Below are 27,133 nucleotides of genomic sequence, written 5' to 3' on the forward strand. Positions count from 1 at the left end.
AATGGTTGAGGGAAATTGAAACCCACACATGGCTTAGGACTGAAAATGATGACGTGAGTCTTTGAACTCCTGTGGGACACCCTCCACCCTGGGCAGGCAGTAAACTATGGCACTGTTTTTCTTGAAGCTGCAAGTATTTCCCAATGACTCCTAATCACTAACACATTATTAATTCACTTGTTCACTCATTCATTGATTCAGCAGACATTTACACTATTTTAAGAAAAAAGTGGTCTTTGAAATACATCTCAAGAGTCCCTTGGACTACGAAGAAATAAAATAAATCAATCCTAGAGGAAATCAACCCTGGATATTCATCAGAAGCACTGATGCTGAAGCTCCAGTAATTTGGCCACCTGATTCAAAGAGTAGACTCATTGGAAAAGACTTTAATGCTGGGAAAGACTGAAGGCAAAAGGAGAAGGGGGCCACAGAGGATGAGATGGTTAGAGCGTGACACGAACACAATGAACATGAATTTGAGCCAACTCCAGGAGACAGTGCAGGACAGGGCAGCCTGGCGGGCTGCAGTCCACGGAGACACAAAGAGACGCAGCTTCATGACTGAGCAACAATAGCAATGTATGCATATGTCATCATTTACTGCACATAAACTGTTAGAGATTTTTATGCCTAAACACTGTCTCATGAACACCTCCATACTTCTATCGTGAAACTTACAATACTTGGTGTTTTATGTGTTTCTTGTGTCTTTCGTCCCAGAAGATGGGAAGCAGTGAAAAGACAGAGACCTTGTCTTATTCTAACACTCCATTTATCTTATCTGACAAGGACTCTTCCAGGAAGGTTACTGAAGATTTCTGGGAAAAGGATGGACTCCAGTGAGAAGAATCACAGAAGTCTTTATGCATATTCTGTAGGAAGAAGCAGACAGCAAAGAGAATTGCCCTCAAGAAGAATTTTCCAGCAAAATATGGGGTGGTAGTAAAGTACTTTCTTAATTGCCCTCACTAGATTGTATCAAAAGGTATATCCTGACTATCAACTATCACTGCATGTAATAAACACCTGGGAAATTGTAAAATGCACTAAAATACTTTGGCTTCACCATAGGTCAGTTGAATCAGACTATTTCAGGGAGGTGGGGTGGTGGGGAGACGTGAGTAGGAGCCAGAATTTGGGTGCTTTTTCCAAGCACCTCATTTGCTCCTAGTATGCAGCCAGATTGGAAGCTATATGGGCAACAGATTTTAAAAGGCCATGGAGATCAAACTGAAAAATTTGACCTTTCAGTAGGCAAAAAGAAGCCAGGTGCATCTAGCTAAATAGATTGAGAAGGAAAGAATAGCTATAAAGAGATTATTTAGGAGGCTGTTGAATTCATTAAGCAATGCACGAATCTGGGGGTACCACCACCTATGTTCACCAACAGGTAAGCCTCACACCCCTATTAGATGTGAAGTGGGGGTGGGGTCTAAGAGCTGAGATGACTTGAGTCTGGCCCCTGGATGAAGAGGTGGCCCTGCCTGAGAAGCAGAGGTTGTTGGGGGCAACATGTCGAGGTTGGCTCTGAGCATGTTTGCTTTGAGGAGTCCATCCCTAGAAATTGGGGGCTGGCAATGGAGATTCGGAGATCACTGTATAAGATGTAGACATTGACCACCATGAGCCAAAGAGCTCTGCAGAAAAGAAACCAATACAAGAAAGCAGCTGAGTTTAGACTCTTGGGGACTGCCTGTATTGAAGACAGGGAGAACTTTCTAACAAAGTAACTGGAGGAAGAGCACCAGCTGGTGAGACAGTTCTGGATACTCATCAAGGGGATGACTAAGGAGGCAAGATATCAAAAATGAGGACATGATCCAGAGGTCAGAGATTTCAAGGTGAACAAGGAGGCACTGATGCTCCCAGGGGGTTAGGTATGAGACTGGAGGCGGGTACCTGCTTCCCTAAGAGAGGAAGGAAGGGGGAAAGGTTACATTCATTACACATGTACATGTCAAGAGCCCTTATTATTTTCCAGACTCACCTAGATGCTGGGGATACAGAGTACAGACAAGATGCTTGTTCCATGAAGCTTCTGGTCCAGGTGTAGAGAAGAAAAAAAAAAAAATGAGAAAGTTATAAGAATTTTTTGAGCAGTTGAGAATGAAACTTGAGGAATTAGGCCCTTAGTCCAAGCACTGATGCTTCAGTCCTATGGCATAAGAGGAACGAGGCTGAAAAATGTTGAACAGTCCTGGGCTGCCTCCTGAGAAGCACAGGGAGAAGTGATAAGGACTGGAGAAAGAAGTTCAACCAGCTGCAAAGGCCCTAGATGCTGCTCAAGCACAAGCTGGCATCTTCGGTGACACTTGTCGTGACTTTGCAGCCTGGAGGCGCTGGCTGAGATGTGGGAAGAGGTAGGGTGCTCTGAGTTAGGTATTGGCAAGAGCTCCAGTGGTGCCTGGGACTCGGATGACAAATAACCATGTTAGAAACATAAGCATTGGAAACCCACAGAATGGAAATGCTCAAGGTCACAGCAGACTCATCAGCTCATGGAGTCCAGATAGTAATTGAGCACATTAAGAAGCCTATGAACTCTGCTATCGAGTTTTAGGAGAGCTGTAATTTGGTATTGCTAGCTATCAATTAGTCCTGTTTTCCTCATCTGTAAAATGAGAGGTTCGGACAAAATGACCTCAGAGTTCTCTCCCAGCACGGTCAGTACTGATCCTGAGAGCACATGTGAAATTCTGAAAGTTAATTTCCTCCCTTAACGTCTACGTCTAATGTTTAACTGTTAGTGTTCGGAAATGCAGCTGCTGAGCAAACAGGACTTGGTTAGGTCTGTGCACACAAAACCCTTAGTTGATCTGTGAAAATACACAACTCAGTTGTGGTGGGAGAAATCGCAAGTGTCATGGGTAGGTGAGCAGTGTAATTGGTAGGTTTTTTATAGGACATTGATACGACTGACTAGAAAATGATTAGAAATGAGTTCTAATATTTGCAAACCTGGGGAATTTCTTTGTGAGTGATGGAAGAAAAGAGAGAAATATTGGTCAAATGGTATTGAGAGAGAGAGCGAGAGAGAAGGATCTTTTCAAATATTAGGGTGATAATAGGTAGGAATATTAGATAAAGTGATGCAAATATGACTTGTCTTTCAGAGCTAAGATTAATTTACAGTAATATCTGTAGGATCTTATTTTAAATATCTATTTTATTGAAGTATAGTTGATTTACAAGGTTGTATTAAATGCTGCTGTATAGCAAAATGATTCACATATGTACACATACATACACACACACATTCTTTTCCATACTCTTTTCCATTGTGTTTTATCACCAGATGATGAATATAGTTCCCTGTGCCGTATATAGGAACATTTTTATCCCTCTCAAAATTTATGAAAAAGAGTTAGCCAGACCTTGAGCAAATCTTTAGTCTTTAATAATAAATAATACTAATAATAAACAAAATAATCAATATTAAAGATAAATGTTTAATAATCTTTAATGATGAAAGTGAAAGAGGAGAGTGAGTTGACTTAAAACTCAACATTTAAAAAACTAAGATCATGGCATCCAGTCCCATTACTTCACAGCAGTAGATGGGAAACCAATGATAACAGTGAAGGACTTTGTTTTTGGGAGCTCCAAAATCACTGCAGATGGTGACTGCAGCTATGAAATTAAAAGACACTTGCTCTTTGGAAGAAAAGTTATGACCAACCTAGACAGCATATTCAAGAGCAGAGACATTACCTTGCCAATGAAGTTCCATCTAGTCAAAGCTATGGTTTTTCCAGTAGTCATGTATGCATGTGAGAGTTGGACTATAAAGAAAGCTGAGCACCAATGAATTGATGCTTTTGAACTGTGGTGTTGGAGAAGACTCTTGAGAGTCCCTTGGATGGCAAGGAAATCCAACCAGTTCATCCTAAAGGAAATCAGTCCTGAATATTCATTGGAAAGACTGATGCTGAAGCTGAAACTCCAATACTTTGGCCACCTGATGTGAAGAACTGACTCCCTCAGAAAGACCCTGATGCTGGGAAAGATTGGGTGGGAGGAGAAGAGGACGACAGAGGATGAGATGATTGGATGGCATCACCAACTTGATGGACATGAGTTTGAGTAAGCTCCGGGAGTCTGGCGTGGTGCAGTCCATGGGGTCGCAAAGAGTCAGACATGACTGAGCAACTGAACTGAACTGAACTGAGAGCTTGAGTGGATTCTGAAAACTTAAAATGTGATCACTAGGGTACTAGTGAGCAACTTGCAAATAACAAGTATACACAATCATGTATACACATGATCTTGAAAGAAATGTGTCTAAGTATCTGTGCTTTTTCAAACAGTTGCATGTTTATGCATCTTTCACTGAAATCAAAGTCTTTAAGGGTTAAAACTCAGCACTAACCCTGCAAATTATTTACTTATAAATATTATCTGGATTAATAGCTAATTGCTCTTTATGAAAGCATGTTCAGTGAAGTACTGTTGAAAGGAGTCTTTGGCCTGGGGAACTGTATTTTAGTTTTATATACCAAGGTCCTTGTTTATGCAAATAAATTGAGATTTCAGTTTTACAATATAGGATACAAGTCTTAATTGCTAGCTTTTCTGACAAAAATGAATATTTTATTCACAGCGTCACAGAGTAGCGCGTGGGCTTCCCAGGTTTCTCAATGGGTAAAGAATCCCCCTGCAATGCAGGAGATGCAGGTTCAATCGCTGAATCAGGAAGATCCCCTGGAGGAGGGCATGGCAACCCACTTCACTATTCTTGCCTGGAAGATCCCGAGGACAGAGGAGTCTGGCGGGCTACAGTCCTTGGGGTTGCAGAGGAGTCAGACACAACAGAAGCTGCTGAGCAAGCATGCACAGTAGTGCTTATTCATTTTTAAGCACTGGAAGTTTCCAAAGTGAGAGTTTTCTTCAAATCAGTAAGATATATACAAGTTAAAATTAGAGTAAGGGAAAAAAATCGTGCCTGAGGTCCATCACTCTGGTTGGATCTTCCAGAAATCCCCTGGTCCTTTGAGGGTGTTTTATTTTCCCTTCCTTTTCTACCACCCTGGTGATCAGTGGAAAGCACTCTGGGGTCTTACCTGGAGTCTAGGTTCCCATCCCAGCTCAGCTCAAGATCCCAGCCATCTGGGGAAGTGATGAAGAAGCCTGGCTCTGCAGAGAGGAAGTGTGAGGTGCCAGGAGGCTGGTTTCTGATCCACACCTCTAGGCTTTCTGCTGACGTCAGAGCCCAGGGCGTGGGCCACAAGTGCCCTCCACCCTGGAGGCGGAACCTGGACATGGAACAGGGGCCTCTGTCCCCACCCCAGCAGCCCCAGCTCACCTCCAAGGACAGAGCCCGTGGGCCAGGAATGCATCTAACACAAGGCTTGGTTTGTGTGCATAAAATACTGTCCCCTTGCGTCATAAGATAATTATATCTGATACAGCCCCAGACTTTTTTTAAGCTGAAATACTGAAAGTGTGAGTTGCTCAGTCATGTCCTACTCTTTGCAATCCCATGAACTGTAGCCCAGCAGACTCCTCTGTCCATGAAATTTTTCAGGTAAGAATACTGGAGTGGGTAGCCATTCCCTTCTCCAGGGGATCTTCCTGACCCAGGGGTTGAACCTGGGTCTCTCGAAATGCTGGTGGATTCTTTACTGTCTGAGCCACCAAGGAAGCCCTATTTGACAAAAATAACTGCCGAGCAGCACCACCACCGAGGCCTGGGAAGCAGCACTGCTGCTGCTGCTAAGTCGCTTTGGTCGTGTCCGACTCTGTGCGACCCCAGAGAGGGCAGCCCACCAGGCTCCCCCGTCCCTGGGATTCTCCAGGCAAGAACTCTGGAGTGGGTTGCCATTTCCTTCTCCAATGCATGAAAGTGAAACGTGAAAGTGAAGTCGCTCAGTGGTGTCCGACTCCTAGGGACCCCATGGACTGCAGCCTACTGGGCTCCTCCATCCATGGGATTTTCCAGGCAAGAGTACTGGAGTGGGGTGCTATCGCCTTCTCCGGGGGGGCAGCACAGGGTTATCTTATTCTTCAAAGGAGCTAGGGGACACCAGGAGTTCTTGCTCTCTCTTGATTTATATCTGGAGGGTTCTGGGACCTTGGGAAATTACCTGGGAAAACCTCACATTTTAGCAGCTCTCAGAGCTGTCCTAGGGCTTCATACTTTCCCTCCTGGGTCTGATCCTGGCACTAAGCCACAGGTTTTGCAGTTGGCTTTTAAAATGTCAGGTAACTACACAGACGCCTGTGGTGGATAAATATTTCAAACAAATGATAACATGCTAGAAACTTCCCGTGACGTTGGCTGGATCTTTCGTACCTTCTTTACTTGGACCTCCCAGTGCATTCTACAGACCTTTCTTCCCTGCACAGTTCATTCCCACAGTGACCTCAGGACAGGATGTGGACAATCTGCACATGGTAACAAGGACCAGGTCCAGCATCCAGGGCCATAGCACACAGGCTGACCACTTCCCGATTAGAAAAAAGACTAACATGTCTTATAGTCAAAACTGTGGTTTTTCCAGTAGTCACGTGTGGATGTGAGAGTTTGACCATTAAGAACACTGAGCGCCAAAGAGATGCTTTCAAACTGTGGTGTTGGAGAAGACTCTTGAGAGTCCCTTGGACAGCAAGGAGATCAAACCAGTCCATCCTAAAGGAAATCAACCCTGAAGCTCCAATACTTTGGCCACCTGATGAGAAGAGCTGACTCATCAGAAAAGACCCTGATGCTGGGAAAGATTGAGGGCAGGAGGAGGAGACAACAGAGGATGAGATGGTTGGATGGCATCACCGACTCAATGGACATGAGTTTGGGCAAAGTCGAGTAGATGGTAAAGGACAGGGAATTCTGGTGTGCTGCAGTCCATGGGGTTGCTAAGAGTCAGACACAGCTTAGCAACTGAACAATGACATGTCTTATAGGACTTCTGTTCGGAATGAGAGTTCAGAGAAGGACATGTTGACAAATGTCAACAGTTTAGGAAAAGTAGGACTCCTCTTTTTATAGAAAAATGGCAAATATTTAACTGATTTTCTGATTCTTTCCATTCACTCCTCTCCTCTGTTTCCAAATTATAAGACAGTTCAGTTATTCGGCATCCCTCTGAGTTTGGGCTCACCTTTTCCTCTTGGGTTCCTCCTGGGATAAGAGGAGCCCTGGTGACAGGTCCCAAGCACCATCAGCTCCACTACATGCTGCAAAACCCCAGGTGAGTCACATGACCCCCAGGCTTCCATTTCCTTATCTTTAATAGGAGAGGAGTTCACACTGATTTCTCTGATACCCCCTGAAGCTTTAACTTTCTATTAAGTGAATCTTCAAGATAAAGCAAAGAGAGCCTGAACTCCATATGTGAGCTCATCTAAGCATGTACAGCAGTTTTATAAGAACACCGGTCTGGGAGGCTGCCCTGCTCAGTTTTGCCACTGAAAAGATGCAGAAAGATGGAAGTTCTTGCAGCTAAGACACCTGCTGATTCTGGTGTTTCCTGGGGCTGCTGGGAACTTGGCTCCATGAGATGAGAGCCATGCTGCCACTCAGAAGCATCTTCAGTTATTCAAGAAATTGGGATAGAAACATATCTGGTGCATTTGAAATTCTTTATGAGGCACGTGACAGGTATGGAAGTATGGTGACTCAGGTGATAAAATAGTTACACACTCTCTTAAACATTAACATGTTGATACATATTTTTAGCCTATTACTTTAAAGTGAAGAGTCAAGTATTGTCTTGATACTCTCATAAATATACAGGGAGGATGAGCTATCAAGCCATGAAAAGACACGAAGACAACGTCAGTGTATATAGTACTAGGTGTAAGAAGCCAATCTGAACTGCATGACATTCTGGAACAGGAAAAACTGTGGAAACAGAAAAGGAACAGTAGTTGCCAGAAGTTAGGGAGGGGAAGAATGAATAGAGAGGTCTGAGGGATTTTTAGGGCAGTGAAAATACTCTGGTGGTGGTAGTTTAGTCGCTAAGTCATGTCTGACTCTTTGCAACCCCATGGACTGTAGCCCCCCAAGCTCCTCTGTCCATGGGATTTCCCAGACAAGCATACTGGAGTGGGTAGCCTTTCCCTTTTCTGGAAAACACTCTACAAGATATTATAATGATGGATACACACCATTACACATGTGTCCTAATGCACAGAATGTTCAACACCAAGGGTGAGCCCTATGACCATCAATGGATTGGGGATGGTTGGGATGGATCAGTGTATGTTCATCCTTGATTAAAAAAAAAAAAATCGACCATCTGGTGAATGATGTTGATTATATGGAAATCTGTGCTTGTGTGGGAGCAGGCAGTGAATGAGAAACCTCTGAACTTCCCTCTCAATTCTGTTGTAAACCTAAAGCTGCCCTAAAAAAGGTATTGAAAAAATAATATGTATAATTTTAATATTTATATTTTTTATTATGCTCATATTATTGTTCAGTGACAAAGTCATATCTGACTCTTTGTGACCTCATAGACTACAGCACGCGAGGCTTCTCTGTCCTCCACTATCTCCTGGAGTTCGCTCAAGTTCATGTCCATTGAATTGGTGCCGTTATCCAATCACCTCATCCTCTGCCAGCCCTTTCTCCTTTTGCCTTCAATATTTATACATATTTTTTGTACACACACGCATGCACACAGATATATATACACACTCTTCATATACATATACACTCTATATATGTATTTATAATTATTTATATAAATAAAGGTGGAGAGAGGGCAAGGGAATACTACTTCTCTGGTCAAATTCAGGGGTTTGTCATAGTCCTTTAGTTTTGACAAAGTGAGATAGATCATTCATCATGTATTCATTTATTACTATTTCATGGTCCGTTTGTCTGGAGCATTCTATGACAGGGAAGCCATGTGATCAAGTGTAAATGTGTAGGGTTGGAGCCACACACAGACTTGGGTTCAAATCTCAGGTCTTCTGGTTACAACAGTGGCGGGGAGGGGCAAGTTACTTAAAGTCTGAAAGCTGGAGTCAGGGTTGATCTAACAGGGTCACCTTGGTGAGGAAGTGAGATGCCTTACGAAAAGTGATTGGGCTGGTGACTTTGAACAAGGGGCTTAGTCTCCTTGATTTTCAGCTTCCTTTTTTTACAAAAGAGAGATGATAAAGCTCACCTGGCATCAGACTGGGATGGCAAACAGTGAGCTGAATGTGCCCAATTCAAGGTGAAAATAGGACTCTGCAGAGGGTAGTCAGCTGGCTTTTACTCAGTCAAGTGTGGTGTGACCTCCACAGTCCCGGGGCTGGTAATCTGATGGGGAAGAAGGCAGGAACTGCACCCAGCAAATGTCCACATCAGGACACTGATATGTGATTAGGTCTTAGTGGCAGGGATACACTCTTGGTTTGACTCAGCCTCAAGAAATTGAAATTTAGGAAGCGTGCCGCGGTCAGGCTCGAGGGGGGAAGGGAAAACCCGAGCCTAACATGCCTTGAAGAGTTGTGAAGGATGGATAATGAGATTCTGAGAGTTTTCGGGGAAGAGACCGTGCAGACAAAGGCAACAAGGTGGAGTGAAATCTAGAAGCAACAAAACGGGGAGTGAAGTCAGGTGTTGGAGACCCTGATAAGCAGGTCCTAGAACAGGTAACTGCCGGGCACCATCGTAGACGCTTTTGACTACCGGGTCCCACAGAGCCAGTTAGGACTACTGCTAATTGTGAACATCCCCACCTCCCAAGGGCACCTGGTGTTCCTTCCCTGCCAAATTCACTCTGTCTCCTCTTTTTGGATTTTGGGAGACTTGCGGTTTCTTTCCATTTCAGCCTGTGCAGTATGTAGTCAATTTATAGTTCACAGAGGCTTCTCCCACACCCATGTATGTTTTCCACTGAAGTCTGTACTTTTTCCTAGACCCACCCAAATTCCAGGGCATAGTTCAATGGTATGCCAAGGTCATAATCTTTCTCTCTGTCACTCTCCTCTGCTTGTAAAACCTAGGAGAAAGTTACCTTTTGAATGTGTCTGTGTACTTTTAAAAGAAAAGAATGAAGGATCTCCAAAAAAGTTACAAGAGTAATTTCTAGTTCAATTTGCGTTGAGAACTACAGTCATTTCTAGAGGGAGGCACAGTAAACTAGTCTTGCCGAAACCAAACTCTCCTCCATCAAAGTTTGAGTTGTTACAGGAGTATAGTCCCTTTTAAAAATTAAAAAAAAAAAGTAAAAAGCAGCCTACAGATTTTGTACGGGGGATAACCTAGACTGTGGAATGGTGAGTTTCTTTATAAAGTAAGTTTTTCAAAAGCATAATTGTATAAAAAGGGAATTAGGTCCTCAGGGAGGAATGGAGGGTCATTTTGAGAATGCCAGTTCCCTACTGATTCATAGAACCAGACGTGGTTTCCCCACATTTTTACAAAAACCAGCTCATCAGGCTCTCCTGTTTTCTTCTTGTGAGTCAGAATTTCTCCAGGTTTACCGATAAGAAGCTAAGAGGTTAGATAACTTTCAGAGGACCACACAGCCCAGAAGTGAGGACTCCAATGCAGGGATTCCACTTTCAAGTCTAGCTTTTTATTTATGTATTTTTTTTCCACCAGCTGCCTTAAAGAAAAACCTTGTGTTGCCCTTGGGGTGGGAAGTGATGGAAAGGGATCAGTGGAGGAGAGTGGGGAATGGGGAGAGAAGGGACCAGCCTCTGTTGATTGCTTCCCGTAAGCCATGTAAGATACACTGAGGCTTTGATGGTTAGGGCACCTCACCCGAGGGAGTCTGCACACCTGAAAGTCACATCCAAGAGTGTCAGTACCAAGTTCAAAATCTCTTCCTGAGACTGCCTGGCCCTCTTCACAGGTGGCCTCTCTCAGGTTTCCACATTATTTGCCTTGAGGCTTTCCTCACTTCCCTTTCATCATTTTTTCTCTAGGGCTTCAAGAACTCTTCTCAAACACACTCTGGAAAAAAATAAAATCTGCATTTTCTCCCTCCCCTCCCCTACATTTTATGATTTTGAGGCCCTCCTTTACATCTTCATGTTTATCCTTTTACTGTTCAATATAGTTATCAGCTATACCTCAACAGAAAAGTTGAAAAAAAGAACAGTTATCAGATATTCATATTCTCTTATCCAGGAGTTTCCAAAAGATCACTCACTTGATTTTTTTCTAAACAAATTAAGACTTTGATTTTTTAAAAAAAATCTACTCACATATTTTTCAAAACTACTATAAAGTAGCATTTTAGGTGTTGCTTAACTTTTGCTTGGGGTTTCCCTGGCGGCTCAGATGGTAAAGAATCTGCCTGCAATATAGGAGACCTGAGTTCGATCCCTGAGTCAGGAAGATCCCCTGGAGAAGGGAATGACTACCCACTCCAGTATTCTTGCCTGGAAAATTCCAAGGACAGAGGAACCTGGCGGGATACAGTCCATGAGGTCGCAAAGACTTGGGCACGACTGAGTGACTAAGACACGCACAAGTTTTGCTTAATCCTATTACAGCACCAAAAAAAAGTAGAAGATCTTCCCAGCAAAACAAACTTTAAACTGTAAGTTCAAAGCCGGCGGCAAGGAATTGTTCTGAAGGACCTGGCTTTGCTTGCTTGCTCTCTCTGCATCATTGAGACTATCTGCTAGGTCCTGCTGCTGCTGCTGCTAAGTCGCTTCAGTCGTGTCTGACTCTGTGCGACCCCATAGATGGCAGCCCACCAGGCTCCCCCGTCCCTGGGATTCTCCAGACAAGAACACTGGAGTGGGTTGCCATTTCCTTCTCCAATGCATGAAAGTGAAAAGGGAAAGTGAAGTCGCTCAGTCATGTCCAACTCTAGCGACCCCATGGACTGCAGCCCACCAGGCTCCTCTGTCCATGGGATTTTCTAGGCAAAAGTACTGGAGTGGGGTGCCATTGCCTTCTCCATCTGCTAGGTCCTGTTTGTGTTCAAAAGGTTGCTGATCTTATAAAAAAAAAAAAATCAACTTGAAAAGTTTTGCTTTAATCATGGCAGTAATTAGCAAATCTGGACACTGCATTATCTTTTCTTTTTTACTGGAAATACATTCAAGAAAGGACTTGTACTTTATCCAGAGTGTCTCAGAAAGCTAAATCACAGAACTTGCAAAGATGAGGTATTCATGCTGTTCCCAGGGGCTGTGAGTTGATAGAATCTTCCTTTGGGTACACATATAACCAATCTTGAAGCTAAGCATAGACTCAGATGGTAAAGAGTCTGCCTGCCGGGCAGGAGACCGGAGTTTGATCCCTGGGTTGGGAAGATCCCCTGGAGAAGGGCATGACAACACACTCCAGTATTCTTGCCTGGAAAATCCCATGGACAGAGGAGCCTGGTGGGCTACAGTCCAGGGGGTAGCAAAGAGTCAGACATGACTGAGCAACTAACACACTTTAAAATCATGATGTATGTTAAATTATGGAATAACTTGATTGGCTTTAAAAGGAAAGGGAATGGGTTAAGCATACTTAAACCAGGAAATAAAGGGAAAGAAACTTGTGCCATTAACTGATTTAGAAGTAGCCATCCTCCAAGCCCTCGCTCAGTTGGTAAAGAATCTGCCTGCAGTGCAGGAGACCCCAATTCAATTCCTGGATTGGGAAAATCCGCTGGAGAAGGGATAGGCCACCCACTCCAGTATTCTTGGGCTTTCCTGGTGGCTCAGCTGGTGAAGAATCTGCCTGAAGTGCGGGAGACCTGGGTTCGATCCCTGGGTTGGGAAGCTCCCATGGAGGAGGGAAAGGCTACCCACTCCAGTATCCCGGCCTGGAGAATTCCATGGACTGTACAGTCCATGGGATCACAAAGAGTCAGACATGACTGAGTGACTTTCACTTACTCACTCACTCATCCTCCAAGCCTCTGAGACTCTGATTTACCAGTCAAATGATAATCTCAATTCCTCTGACTTTTTATCTGGAGGGTGAGTTGGGAGGGAGCTACACAGCCCTTCTCCCCCATCTTTTCTTCAGACTCTCCGCTGCTTCTCTCCTTCGGCTTCCACACAAGTTCTTGTGTTCTCTGACATGTGGGCCAGAGGGGTATTAGTGGCAGTGTCTTCAGAAAGTTCTTTCTGCCTGTTGCTACTGGGTAAGAAGACTCTGTAGTCTTCCAGGGGCTGCCCTGATTATCCACTCGCTTTCTGCTTGGTGGACTTCTGTTCCTCCCCTTCCCACCCTCAGTCATATCCCCCAGGGTCTTACTTGCAGCCTCCTTTATTTCTCTTTGTTCTCTCTCAGCATCCTTGGCCTTACCCTCTTGGCCATCCCTGGCCCCACTTCTTTACTTGTGGCTCCTCCCTCTGAGATTCAGTCTGCTTCTAGCATCCCCTGGTTCACCTCCCTTAGAGAACTGCTCAGAACAGACTAGTCCAAAACTTGGCTCCATTGTTCTCCATATATCAAACTACTTCTGATTTTTGGGTCCAAACAATGGTGTCCCCTTCTCCCACCTGCCTGTCCGGACACTCCCTCATTCCTGCCTAATCTAGACTCAGCCCAGGCGTCCTACCTTCTTAATGCATCTCCTGGGTGTCCCGTTCCCTCTCTCCTGCCCCTGCTCTGCTCCAGTTCCCCATTCCCTTCTCCCAGACTCTCAAAATACCCTTCTGACAAGTCTCATAACTTTCCTGCTGGGATGATACTCAAGTGCAGCTCAAGCAAAACCTTCAGTGACTTTTCATTGCTTTGGTGTTATTCGCTAAGCTGTGTCCAGTTCTTTGCAACCCCATGGACTTGAGCATGCCAGAATTCCCTGTCCTTCACTATCTCCCAGAGTTTGCTCAAACTCACGTCCATTGAATCAGTGATGCCACACAGCCATCTCATCCTCAGTTCAGTTCAGTTCAGTTCAGTTGCTCAATCATGTCCGACCCCTTGTGACCCCATGGACTGCAGCACACCAGGCCTCCCTGTCCATCACCAACTCCCAGAGTTTACACAAACTCATGTCCATTGAGTCTGCGATGCCATCCAACCATCTCATCCTCTGTCGTCCCCTTCTCCTCCCACCTTCAATCTTTCCCAGAATCAGGGTCTTTTCCAATGAATCAGCTCTTCGCATCAGGTGGCCAAAGTATTGGAGTTTCAGCTTCAACATCAGTCCTTCCAATGAACACTCAGGACTGATCTCCTTTAGGATGGACTGGTTGGATCTCCTTGCAGTCCAAGGGACTCTCAAGAGTCTTATCCAACACCACAGTTCAATAGCATCAGTTCTTCAGCACTCAGCTTTCTTTATAGTCCAACTCTCACATCCATACATGACTACCGGCAAAACCATAGCCTTGACTAGATGGACCTTTGTTATCAAAGTAATGTCTCTGCTTTTTAATATGCTGTCTAGGTTTGTCATAACTTTTCTTCCAAAGAGTAAGTGTTTTTTAACTTCATGGCTTCAGTCACCATCTGAAGTGATTTTGGAGCCCCCCAAAATAAAGTCTGTCACTGTTTCACTGTTTCCCCATATATTTGCCATGAAGTGATGGGACCAGATGCCATGATCTTAGTTTTCTGATTGTTGAGTTTTAAGCCAACTTTTTCACTCTCCACTTTCACTTTCATCAAGAGGCTCTTTAGTTCCTCTTCCCTTTCTGCCATAAGGGTGGTGTCATCTGCATATCTGAGGTTATTGATATTTCTCCCCGCAATCTTGATTCCAGCTTGTGTTTCTTCCAGTCCAGCGTTTCTCATGATGTACTCTGTGTATAAGTTAAATAAGCAGGGTGACAATATACAGCCTTGACGTACTCCTTTTCCTATTTGGATCCAGTCTGTTGTTCCACGTCCAGTTCTAACTGTTGCTTCCTGACCTGCATACAGATTTCTCAAGAGGCAGGTCAGGTGGTTTGGTATTCCCATCTCTTTCAGAATTTTCCACAGTTTGTTGTGATCCACATAGTCAAAGGCTTTGGCATAGTCAATAAAGCAGAAGTAGGTGTTTTTCTGGAATTCTCTTGCTCTTTAGATGATCCAACAGATGTTGATCTCTGGTTCCTCTGCCTTTTTTAAAACCACCTTGAACATCTGGAAGTTTGCCATTCAGGTATAGCTGAAGCCTGGCTTGGAGAATTTTGAGCATTACTTTACTAGCATGTGAGATGAGTGCAATTGTGCAGTAGTTTGAGCATTCTTTGGCATTGCCTTTCTTTGGGATTGGAATGAAAACTGACCTTTTCCAGTCCTGTGGCTGAGTTTTCCACATTTGCTGGCATATTGAGTGCAGCACTTTCACAGCATCATCTTTCAGGATTTGAAATAGCTCAGTTGGAATTCCATCAGCTCCACTAGCTTTGTTCATGGTGATGCTTCCTAAGGCTCACTTGACTTCACATTCCAGGATGTCTGGCTCTAGGGGAGTGATCACACCATCGTGATTATCTTGGTCATGAAGATCTTTTTTATACAGTTCTTCTGTGTATTCTTGCCACCTCTTAATATCTTCTGCTTCTGTTAGGTCCATACCGTTTCTGTCCTTCATTGTGCCCATCTTTGCATGAAATGCTCCCTTGGTATCTCTAATTTTCTTGAAGAGATCTCTAGTCTTTCCCATTCTATTGTTTTCCTCTATTTCTTTGCACTGATCACTGAGGAAGGCTTTCTTTTTTTTAATTTATTTTAATTGGAGGCTAATTACTTTACAATATTGTGGTAGTTTTTGCCATACATTCACATGAATCAGCCATGGGTGTATGTGTGTTCCCTATCCTAACCCTCCCTCCCACCTCCCTCCCCACCTTGTCCCTCAGGAAGGCTTTCTTATCTCTCCTTGCTGTTCATTGGAACACTGCATTCAAATAAGTATACCTTTCCTTTTCTCCTTTGCCTTTAGCTTCTCTTCTTTTCTCAGCTATTTGTAAGGCCTCCTCAGACAACAATTTTGCCTTTTGGCATTTCTTTTTCTTGGGGATGGTCTTGATGTCTGCCTCCTGTACAGTGTCATGAACCTCCTTCCATAGTTCTTCAGATCTAATCCCTTGAATATATTTGTCACTTCCATTGTATAATCGTAGGGATTTGATTTAGGTCATACCTGAATGGTCTAGTGGTTTTCCCTACTTTCTTCAATTTAAGTCTGAATTTGGCAATAGGGAGTTCATGATCTGAGCCACAGTTGGCTCATCCTGTGTCACCCCCTTTTCTTCCAGTTCTCAATCTTTCCCAGCATCAGGGTCTTTTCCAATGAGTCGGCTCTTCGCATCAGGTGGCCAAAAGATTGGAACTTCAGCATCAGTCCTTCCAATGAATATTCAGCATTGATTTCCTGTAGGATTGACTGGTTTGATCTCCGTACAGTTCAAGAGTCTTCTCCAGCCCCACAGTTTGAAAGCATCGACTCTTCAGCACTCAGCCTTCTTTACGGTCCAACACTCACATCTGTACTTGACTACCAGAAAACCATAGCTCTGACTCTACAGACCAATTTCTCAAACAAGGTGAATAAGAAAGCTCACTGGAGAGCCAGTAGTTGCGAGAACTCAGAGGCACCTAGAGTGACTCAGCCTTTGGTGAGTGCTCAGAAGTGTCTTCCACCATCTGTATCACCTGGACTCCAGTCGTCTCTCCCGACTCCCACGCTGCCCATGCCAGACTCAACCCCTCTGCCCACTCTGGGCCTCCCTGCCTTCCCTTCGGGTGCACCCCTGTGTCTGCCATGCTCCTGACCTCTGAAGGCTGCTCCTCCCATTCCTGACATTAAAGTCCTATTCATTCTCCAGGTTTGTCTCCAGTGCCCAAGGTCTTTCTCAGATCCCCGAATGGACCTAGTCTTTCCTTCTTGGACTCTCCTCAGCCCTTTGTTAAGGCCTCACTTAACGCTCATCACATTCTGCCTGGTGCCACGGTTGTTCATGGGTTTTGAGTATGAATATTATTATCATTTTTTTTTTACAATTTTGCCCCTCCATCCACATGCACGTGGCCTCCCAGCAGGGGAATGCAGATTCCTTGAGATCAAAGACAGTCCTCTCCTCCTGTATCATCTGAGACACCATCACCCAGCCTCCTGCAGAGCGAGTTGCCAGCACATGTGTACAAGGTGGAGAGAACGGAGTGTCAGAGCCTAACCAACCAAGATACTGATGGGCATTGGTGAAGAAACTCATTAAATGTATATTTTGACCAACCACAGTGCTAGGAGGTCACAGATCATTTCTTCACATATTGAAAACAAAGCAAAACGCTGTGCCAAAGGGCTAGTTAAGAGAGCATCCCCAGGATATTGGACTTTAGATAAGTTAATACTCACAGTTACAAAATGTAGGTTTAACTATCCATACCCTTGTGCGGATTCTGAAACACCATGTACAGGCATCCACTACCCCCAGTCGGAATGATACGCATTTGATTGTAACCACAGAAAAGTGGCTCTTCTCAATTTTAGTCCTATAATATTTCATCTTTAAAATGGGCAAATCTTAGGAAATTCTCTTCATCTTAAAATTCAAAACACATTGTGAGCCAAATACCCTCATTGCCACAGGTATGCCAACACAGACCGTATCTAAACATAGCATTTGAGGGAGCCTGAAATGATGTGAATTCCCTGTCTCCTGGATGGGTCTCGCCATGGATCAAATCACCCTTTCCTGCCTACTAAGATCGCAGTAAATTCTTTCTGTCCTTTCTTTCCATTATTCTCTTCCCCAGGATCAAACTTTCAGCCCACACAGAGCACTGCTGGCTCCATATTTTTTTTTTTTTTTTTGCTTTATTTCAATTTTCTTCTTTCCAAAATACACTGTGTGTGTGTTTCCTATTTCCACTGCATGGGTTCACCCAACTGCTGCCACAGCTACTGGTGGCCTGCTTCTTCTCCCTCATACAAATACGTTTTGCTCTTTAATAGCCCCTGTTAAGCAATTCCAACAGCCAATCTACCACTTTGCAAATATCATTAAGGGAGAAAATGCCCTAGTCAGGAGTTTTCAGATAAATGTATTTTCAAAACACCTCAGGCACAGGGTTCTGTCCTCTATGTTTGCAGGATGGGGTGGGTGTAAATCATGGTTCAACTGAAGATGTAATTATAGCAGAAATCATGCCTTCACGTCAATGCATGTTGATTCAAAAGCATTGCCCGAGGAATTATTTAGACTCAGCTCTGGGAGCACAGAGACAGAATAAGGTAAAATCTCCACTGACGTTGAGCTTACTGCCTGGTAGGGGAAAGAGGCAAATAGACAGACCATTGTAAAGTGGAGTGATGTGGGATCAGTCAGCTACATTCTGGATGAAGAAAGCTTATAACCTCACTTATAGACAGCTAAATCATAGCCCTAATGAGCAACAGAGAAGAAGAAAGGGATCTCAAGAGGCAGAATTAATATTGTTAATTATAATTCTTTTAATTATAATTGTCATTATAATTCTTTCAAAAGAATTATAAAACATGGTGTGAGTAAAACTAGGTTCAGGGAGAGCCTAATTGATTTCCAGGGTCAAACATAAAACATATTTTAAAACATACGTTTAATTCTGAAGCACAAACACAATTCTGCAGCTGTAGGTCTGTGTACATTTAGTTTGTGGTTTCTAAAAAATAGATGAAAACTCATGTAAGTAAATGATTTCATCAGACTGCTTCTTTGAGACTTACCTTTATTTTCTTTTCCATCTACCATTAATTCATGTTAATCTGTGTAAGGGTGTGTGGGTGTATCTCTGCAGACTCATTCTAATCCTTCTGGGAATGAGATGCAAAAGAGAAACAAGGGCCTTCCCTGGTGGCTTAGGGGTAAAGAATCTGCCTGCAGTGTAGGAGACCAGGGTTCGATCCCCGGGTCGGGGAGATCCCCTGGAGGAGGGAATGGCAACCCACTCCAGTATTCTTTGGTGAATTCCATGGACAGAAGAGCCTACAGTCCATGGGGTCACAAAGAGTTGGACACGACTGAATGACTTACACTTCAAAGATACAAAGAAACAAAAAGGAAATCCGTTTTTTTGTGGCTGAGTCCTTGAAGCCACTTTGAAATCCCAAAAGCTGGCCAGTCACCTGCACGTCCCCAAAGTACAACTCTCAGCCAAGTGGAGTATCAAAGTCATAACATGTTTTTCCCTTGGACCATGTGGAACCTCTCCACCCCACACCAATCAGAGTCTGCGTAAGTGTCCTTGATGGGGTCATGCGAAATATTAGTCAGAGGACTGAATAGGAGTTGCAAGGAGGTGGAAGGAGGTGGCAGGCGGCTTTGTAGTCCAGAATGGTTAAACATCTTGGGATTCAAAGTTAAAGGATGTCTTTGCTGCCAGATCTCTTAGACTGTTCATTATGGTAATGATAACTGGGACCTTCCAAGGGGAACTTTATAGACTATGATGAATTTCCCAAACTTATCAGAAAGAAAAGTGAAAGTGAAAGTTGCTCGGTTGTGTCCTACTCTTTGCAGCCCCATGGACTATACAGTCCATGGAATTCTCTAGGCCGGAATGCTGGAGTGGGTAGCCTCTCCCTTATCAGAGTATCTGCTTAGTCACTCAGCCGTGTCCATCTCTTTGCGACCCCATGGACTGTAACCTGCCAGGCTCCTCTGTCCATGGGGTTTCTCTAGGCAAGAATACTGGAGTGGGTTGCCATGTCCTCCTCCAGTGGATCTTCCCAACCCAGAGATCAAACCCAAGTCTCCCACATTGCAGGTGGATTCTTTACTGACTGAGCCACTAGGGAAGCCCAATCAGAGTATAGACCTTCTTATTTCCTACAGGGCAAGGAGCACACAAAACTCTCCCCAGGACCCTTTGCTGACCAGTAGAGCTTACCAGGAGAGATGCTGCCTTACTTGTACTGACTGTGTTTTGGGATGCTCCCTTCAGCCTTCTGGCTAGGGAATTTCTCCTTTCCCTAGACTCCTAAGACAAGCAATAGACAGCCAGCTTCTGAGGGATCTTTCTCAAGTTTCCAAGAGACTGAGTCACAAAGGCATTGGAGAGGAGCCTTCACTCCCTTAATCTCCCCAAGGCAGTAGGAGTCAGGGAGGCTGTGAATTCAAGAGCTGAACCCCTGAGTGTTTCTTGCTCAGATTATCATGCCATCCATGTCAACAAGAATTGAGTCGCATGACATGAAACCACCTCCTTTGTTAAAGAGGGATGCTGAGACTAACGTCACTATGGAAGCACTGTTCAGAGGGCAATTGTTAAACACTTAATCTAACTATAGATTTGAAATTTACAAGCAAGGCAAAATTTTGAAAGCAAAGCCCCATTGTATTGTGACATTGTTGGCACTTGAATATTCCCTCTATATCTCACCGTCAGTTTCATTATTAAGCGTTAGTTGCTCAGTCATGTCTGACTCTTTGTGACCCCCATGGGCTATAGCCCTCCAGGATTCTCTCTCTATGGAATTCTTCAGGCAAAACTACTGGAGTGTGTTCCCTTCTCCAGGGGATCTTCTCAACCCAGGGATCGAATCTGGGTCTCCCACATTGCAGGCAGAGTCTTTACCATCTGAGCCACCATGGCTAAACACACACACACACACACACACACACACACACACACACACTGCCTTTGTCAGTTGCAAATATATGTCTGCAAGTGATGTAGCTCACTTTTCACTTATACATAGATTCCTTCCATTTGTTCCATTCCTTTGGACTTTTGAAAATAGGAAGAAGACATTCTTTAGTTGTTAGATGGCTCTTGACACAGGATCCAGGGGCTCCTGTGCTCATATATTTTCTTTAACTTGTTGCAAGTATTTGGGGATGAGGTTGGTAGGAAGAGTAGAGATGATGTCAAATTTCATGATATTTCAAAGCTAATGATAAGCTTCTCAAATATATTTTTGAAAGGTAGACAAAGAATAACTCAGGAAGTAAGAAAGCCAGATTCATTTGGAGAGCCAACCTTACATTCTTTGGCAAAGGATAAGAAGATGAACAAGATACAAATCTGCAAATATTTGAAGACGGAAACATTACTGAGTAACAGCATTATTTAACCTGGCAGGCCTGGGTTTAGCCAGCATTCACACTGAGAAATGACACTGATAACTACTATTGGAATTGAACACAGCATTCATAGAAATAGAAGAGGCTGTCCCTAGACAGACACATAGATATTTTGCTAGGCAAAGCCTCAGGCCTGTTCGAAGTGTTTTATTGATGCCTTTCAGAGGATGAATGGTTGGATAGCATCACCAACTCAATGGACATAAACTTGGGCAAACTCCAGGAGATAGTGAGGGATGTGGAGGACTGGCATGCTGCAGTCCATGGGGTCACAAAGAGTCGGACACAACTTAGCAGCTGAACAACAACAACAACAAAAGATCTTTCTTTCCAGGTGTCGCAGTGGTAAAGAATCCATCTGCCAATGCAAAACATACGGGTTCCTTCCCTGGGTTGGCAAGATCCCCTGGAGGAGGAAATGGCAACCCACTCCAGTATTCTTGCCTGCAGAATCTTACGGTCAGAGGAGCTGAGCAGGTTAGTGTCCATAGGGTCACAAAGAGTCGGACGTGACAAATGCGAGCTTCAGTGCTCCTCCCTGCACCAACTCTCTCCAGAGCTTGTGCCCAATTTTATAGTCATAATCTTGCATTCCTTTTTCTTAAAGAGGGCCCTCTAAATTGCATAATCTTAAAGGTCCATAAAGTCTTGATCAGCCTCTGGTTCTGGGAGAGTTTTCTCAACTCACAAGATGTTCACAGTTATCAGCCCCACTGCAGGGTAATTTCTGCTGAAACAGGTTGTGGATTGAAACCCAAAGCCAGCCATCTGGACCCTCCAAACACCCCAAATACTGAATCCTTTTCTGCAGCTTTCCTCCTCAGAGCCACCTCCTTTGTATTCCGACAGCTCTGACGGTGACTCTGAGGATTAGTGTGATTTGTAATCAGAGGGACAGGGTCAGGCCCTGGCTGTCATTTCTCTGAACTCAGAACCCTGAATGGGAGCCTACATAGTCAATGCAGCCATGTGGCTTCAGACACATTCCTTTCCTGCAGGAAAGGAACTGCTTGCCTTGTTTAATGTGGATCAATATGCTTTTAGATTGCTCTGAAGCTGAGCTGTAGGGTCATGCGGAAGAACAGAACCAAACTGGGCTTCTTCTATCGCTGCATGCTAAGTTGCTTCAGTCGTGTCCGACTCTTTGCGACCCTATGGACTGTAACCTGCCAGGCTCCTCTGTCCATGGGATTTCCCAGGCAAGAGTACTGGAGTGGGTCGCCATTTCCTCCTCCAGGGGATCTTCCCGATCCAGCGATGGAACCCATGGGCTTTTATGTCTGCTGCATTGGCAGATAGGTCTTTACCATTAGCACCACCTGGGAAGCCCTATTCTATTGCTCGCTAATTCCTTTTAAGAGGGATTACTGAAGTCCTCCGAGTCCTCAGCCCTCAGGTAGCACAGACATGCTCTTCTGCTTCACTCTTTCCTGTGGACAGGTGTGTTCCTACAGACAGGTATGTTTTAGTGCTGCAAATCAACACCTTGTCCTTCTCGTGTGTCTTCTGATACTGTGAACCCTGATCAGGAAACCCTGGCTCATCTTGGAAGCATGATGGAAATACCTGGGATTCTGTGCTAGAGAGTTTTAGGTGTGGAAGAACTATTCTTGAATTAGGCCAGGTGTGAACTTGTAGAGTCCAGTTGGATTGTGGTGACTCTTGTTTAATGGATGCCTTCACCAGTTAATTCACAGTACCAGCTGAAGGGAAGTCAGGTACACAGGCTCCTCACAAGCTCTGACCTTGTTTATAAGAGCAGAAATGTTTTTGGGTAAAAAGCCTTGGGGATACGGTGGGAACCTCCATGTGGACTCAGCTGCATTGTGAGCAAAATTGCCCACACCACTGCCTGCATTGGCTCAACCAGCATCTTGCAGGGAGGACAGATTTTCAGCCTCCCCCACTTTAAAAAAAAAAATTAAAAAAAAAAACACATCATTTAGCTATGCTGCAGGGTATGTAGGATCTTAGTTCCCCAATCAGGGATTGAACCCAGGCCCCCTGCATTGGAAGGATGAAATCTCAACCAGTGGGCCACCAGGGACATCCCCCAGGCTCCCTTATCTTGTTTTGTCTTCCACCAGGAATGAGTATGTGCTCATTTTTCTCCTTTCATCCTAACAAAGTCACATTTAGCAAATAAAGCTTCTTTCCCGGGACATTTGCTTTTAGATTCTAAGTTATTTTTCTCTTCTCTCAATTCTCCACTCCAGGTGGCCAAGCAGGCTGCCCTTCGCTCCTTTAGCTGTGGGAGGGTCTGTCACTTCTGGAGCTACTGCTTCTGGCCACCATAGGCTTTCCCTGGTCGTTAAAACTGACGCAGGAAGCCACCTGCATGGCAGCAAAGAGCAAGGCGTCTGGGCTCAAACCTGCCCCCTCCCACAGTGCCACCTCCTCCTTGAGGTGCCCAGAGCAAGCTCCCCTCCTGCTTGTATCACTCCATGCCTCTCCTGCCTCTTCCCTCTCTGTATCCAGCCCCCAGCCACTCCCAAGGCACCCCAGCCCCACTCCCAAGATGTTTGCATCCAAGGAAGGTGAAGAGCAGGAGAGAGGAGAACGAAGAACTGCTTCTCCCTGATATGCATCTCATGTACCCATTAATAAGCAACACACTCTGCTTCACAAGCACATAAGCTAACTTTAACCCTGGCCATAGCTAACTACCACTTTGAGGAGCAGAATTCTTTTTACTTGAAAGAAGAATGGAAACAGCAGTATTGGCGCAGTACCTGATCGACTCTGGCATGAAGTGCTTCACAGGTTGCAGAGGAGAAGACAGGAGCTGAATTCCTTACAGAGTGAAGGCTGAAGGAAATGATCAGGGAGGCTTATATGCCTTAAGCAAGCGTCCCCAGGGGCCGGTCGTCAGCGACTCTAGCAAGCTCATGCCTCATTCTTTGGCCTTTTGTGCCGCCTCTAAGGTTCTGATGCGTCCACCAGGCAAACACACTCGACAAACAACCCTGAAGCAGAGTCAGGAAGTAAAGTCAGTGGCTGCCCTGTGTCTCTGAGTGATGAGAGGGGGGTGTGGCAGGAAAGGAGGCTTCAGAGTCTTGACATTTAGTGACAAAGTCTGAAAAAGTTTGCCTCTCCTCTCTCGGCTGCCTCAAGCCACACAGTGGTGGTTTTCCTTGTACCAGGCATGTTGTCATTCAGGTATATAATTACACATGCACACATCCCCAAACAAGAAAGTTCAATCCCTTTAAGATTTCCTCCATGCAAGGGCAGAGAGAGAGTGGAAGGAGCCGGCAGCGCTGCTTTTGTTGGCTCTTCTGGACGGTGGGCGTGGGAAGCCTGGGGTCTCGCTCTGTCTCTTTCCCCCTCAAACACCGGCTGTCTGCACTGGCTGTAAGTGTCAGGAGAGGAAATAGGGGAAAGGAGCATTTTCTGGAAAATGACCACAACGGTTGACTGGGGGAGGAGGGATGAGAGGGCGGGAGGACTTTTTAAAGTTATGTTTTCCTTAAGCCACCAGAATCACGAAATCCAGCTAAGTCTACTTCTAGGAAACCCCCAAATGACTTGGGCATTTATTTAACTCAATGAGAACCTGTCAGGCCCATTATTTCATTAGTATTTCTGAGACACCACTACCGGGGATTTGGTGAAACTCTTCTACCTTCTAGACTTTTAAAGAGACTTGTCATACGACCTCTGGGTCACTCCCTGCCTGGCCATTTATTATATTTATCACTAGGGAAGAAGGAAAACTGCTACAGAATAAAACCCAGAACAAGAACAGCACCAAGGGGAGCTGTGTGCAAGGTAAGTGCTTAGTTGTTCAACCGGAAATCTCCTAAATTTTCATAAAATGATGGCATCTGAATATGCATGATGATTGCATTTGACTCTTCTCTTTTGATTTTTAGGGCAATTTTGTGAAAGAATTGATCACCTAAGGCTGTTGCTGATTGTTCCATATTTGTTTAAACATTTATGAGAGAAGGCAGAATGGAATAGGATCTAGGATTAACTGTGTGTGTGTCAGTGTGATTTTGAGATCTCAAAAAAAGAACTTCAAGAATCACTTGTCACTTTTTTTTCAAAATCCTTCCTATAGGTTAAAAAAAAGATTAAGATATTTTCTGATAAGAAGAATTCAGTCTGAAGGTTTGAGTTGAATTTGAAGGACCAAATTTTGGTCCTTGGTTTTACTGAGTGGAACACTGCATTTGTTGTAAGCTTCCTAACCTGTGACTTAAAGAACTCATGAGGTCAAGAGACATCTATTGAACAACACGTCCTTATTTCCTTTGGGCAACTAAATGCGGAAGTGGAGAGAGGAGATAAAAAACCAGATTCACAAGAACAGTATGGAAATTGCACCCAGTATAACATTGATTAGCCGACAGCAGTCTAGACGCCCATGCAATTACACACAGATTATAAAACACATTAGCCGTGGGTTGTGAACCAGGTTCCTAATGTTTCCATAGCCAGAACTGTTTACATTCCTCATACCTACCATGGAAAACTTACATAACTATTTTCTCGTAAGGATAGGTAAAAGATTTTAAAATATTCTGGAGAGGTTTCCCCTTACGCCAACTTAAACTGATTTCTCCACCGACAAAGGAAAATAACTACCAAAGAACGACGCAAAACAAAACAAAACACTATATAATCACTGAAAATCCATAACAAACTTGCTCTCACAGACACTAGAAGGGGGAAAAAAAAACCTTGCAAAGAGAGTAAGCCTTCTCCCTCCATCTAGAGCGCTTCTACCCACAGTATACAAGATAACATCTGGATATTGTTTTACGGGCATGAATAAAGCCTTTTTTTTTTAGCCCCATCATTAAGTAAAAACCTGTTTTCCACAGCAAACAGCACTTGTAAATTCCCTCAGATAAGTTTGGACGTCTTGAATGATTTCAGTCAGTTTCAACAGAGTCATACTTTTTTCATTACCTTTCGAAGGAAAGTTTTGTTTTTTTTTTTTCAGAAATTCCTTCAGGGTGCAGCACGCTCCAGTAATGACCAACAAGCTTGCAACTCTTACCTGCAAGGACGGGTGAACGCAGATGCCTGGCTAGATGTGGACTTAGGACAAGGCCAGGGAAGGGACCGTCCACGCCGGCTGCCTGGGGAAGGCTGGGTCCTGAGGTGTGCTCCAAAGGAAGAAAGCTCTCTTCGCTGTTCACTGTCAGTCAAAAACAAGTTGGTGCAAGTTGGAGTAGGATTTACCTGAAGGAGCTGAAGAGAGGGAGAAGGAGACTGGGGGAGATTGGGCGAAGGGAGGGAGCGACGGGCAAGGAGGGAGGGAGGGAGGGAAGGAGAGAAAAGTGAGAGAGAGAGAGAGAGAGAGAGAGGGGAATCTGAGAAAGGAGGCCATGATGTCAGCAGTGTGTCTTAAGGGGATCTACAGACCAGCAAGGTTCTGAGGGCCACCCAGTCCTGCATCCTCCAGACACCTGCGTGAAAGAAGGCCAATGCCCTCTTAAAGGAGGCCGGTTAATCTTTAAGAAACTCTGGCCCCTCTTATCAAAGCCCTTGCAAAGGTCCCTTTGCGGAAATAAACTATAAATAAATAACCGGGTTATCTTTTCTCACAAGCTCTCCTTCACTCCTGTTCTCCCCTCCTCTCCCCTCTTTCCTCTCCAGGTGAAGAGTAACAAAACCCTCTCTCCTGGGAAAATCGGAATGAACCCATATAGACACACGCAAGCATCAAATACGTTGCTGCTGTTCAGTCTCCCAGGCGTGTCTGCCTTTTTGAGACCCCACGGGCTGCAGCATGTCAGGCCTCCCTCTCCCTCACCATCGCCCAGAGTTTACCCAAGTTCAAGTCCGCTGTATCGGTGATGCCGTCCAGCCACCTCATCCTCTGACGCCCTCAGTCTTTATCAGGCATTCATATATGCAAGTGTGGCAGAGGGACACTGTGTTTCCAACTCAGCCCCTCTTACGGCCGTATTGATTTGTTCCTATAGCCTTTGTTTTCCTTGATCAAAAAGCATAAAAGTGGATAGACATGGGTAAAACCAATTTCTTTCACAGCGTGGAAGTTGTACTTGAAGTTCAGTGTTGGAACTGGCCAGCATCAGTCCACAGGGTTTCGCACTTCTGTGAGAAACAGTCAGAACTCCGTCCTTGAAGCCAGGGTCTAAGGGGTGATCTCTCAGCCTCTGGCAATGGAAGCAGTGGGCTTCTTCCTGGAATGTATTAGTGTGTCCTTCCTACCCCACCAGTTTCTGGTAGTCATCACACCTAGGGAGAC

At 44.6% G+C, this 27,133-nt stretch overlaps 1 protein-coding gene and 1 long non-coding RNA gene across 9 annotated transcripts in view; one reads left to right on the forward strand and one right to left on the reverse strand.

Annotated features, from left to right (window-relative positions):
• Window positions 1-26,329, reverse strand: part of KCNJ15 (potassium inwardly rectifying channel subfamily J member 15) — a 57,736-nt gene extending 31,407 nt beyond the window's left edge. For 3 of the 8 annotated variants that reach the window (XM_086416337.1, XM_086416348.1, XM_086416359.1), the window contains exons 1-2: window positions 26,284-26,329; window positions 25,916-26,056 (exon numbers count right to left, since the gene is read on the reverse strand). The gene's annotated coding sequence lies outside the window, so the exon portion shown is untranslated. Of the gene's footprint in view, window positions 1-1,990; window positions 2,042-5,063; window positions 5,204-23,636; window positions 23,871-25,915; window positions 26,057-26,283 lie in introns of those variants that run through there. The other 5 variants (XM_086416390.1, XM_086416305.1, XM_086416440.1 and 2 more) reach the window with 4 other exon arrangements.
• On the forward strand, window positions 24,122-26,447 carry LOC147378900 (uncharacterized). Its single transcript, XR_015170076.1, has 3 exons — window positions 24,122-24,258; window positions 24,608-24,675; window positions 25,859-26,447. It is a non-coding gene; the product is annotated as an uncharacterized LOC147378900 (long non-coding RNA).
• Window positions 26,448-27,133: the final 686 nt, after the last annotated feature.

This window comes from Bos grunniens, chromosome 1 (genome assembly GCF_055505025.1).
Source record: "Bos grunniens cultivar Pamir isolate PY7600 chromosome 1, Bosgru_T2T1.0, whole genome shotgun sequence".
In the NCBI taxonomy this organism is placed as follows: Eukaryota; Metazoa; Chordata; class Mammalia; order Artiodactyla; family Bovidae; genus Bos; species Bos grunniens.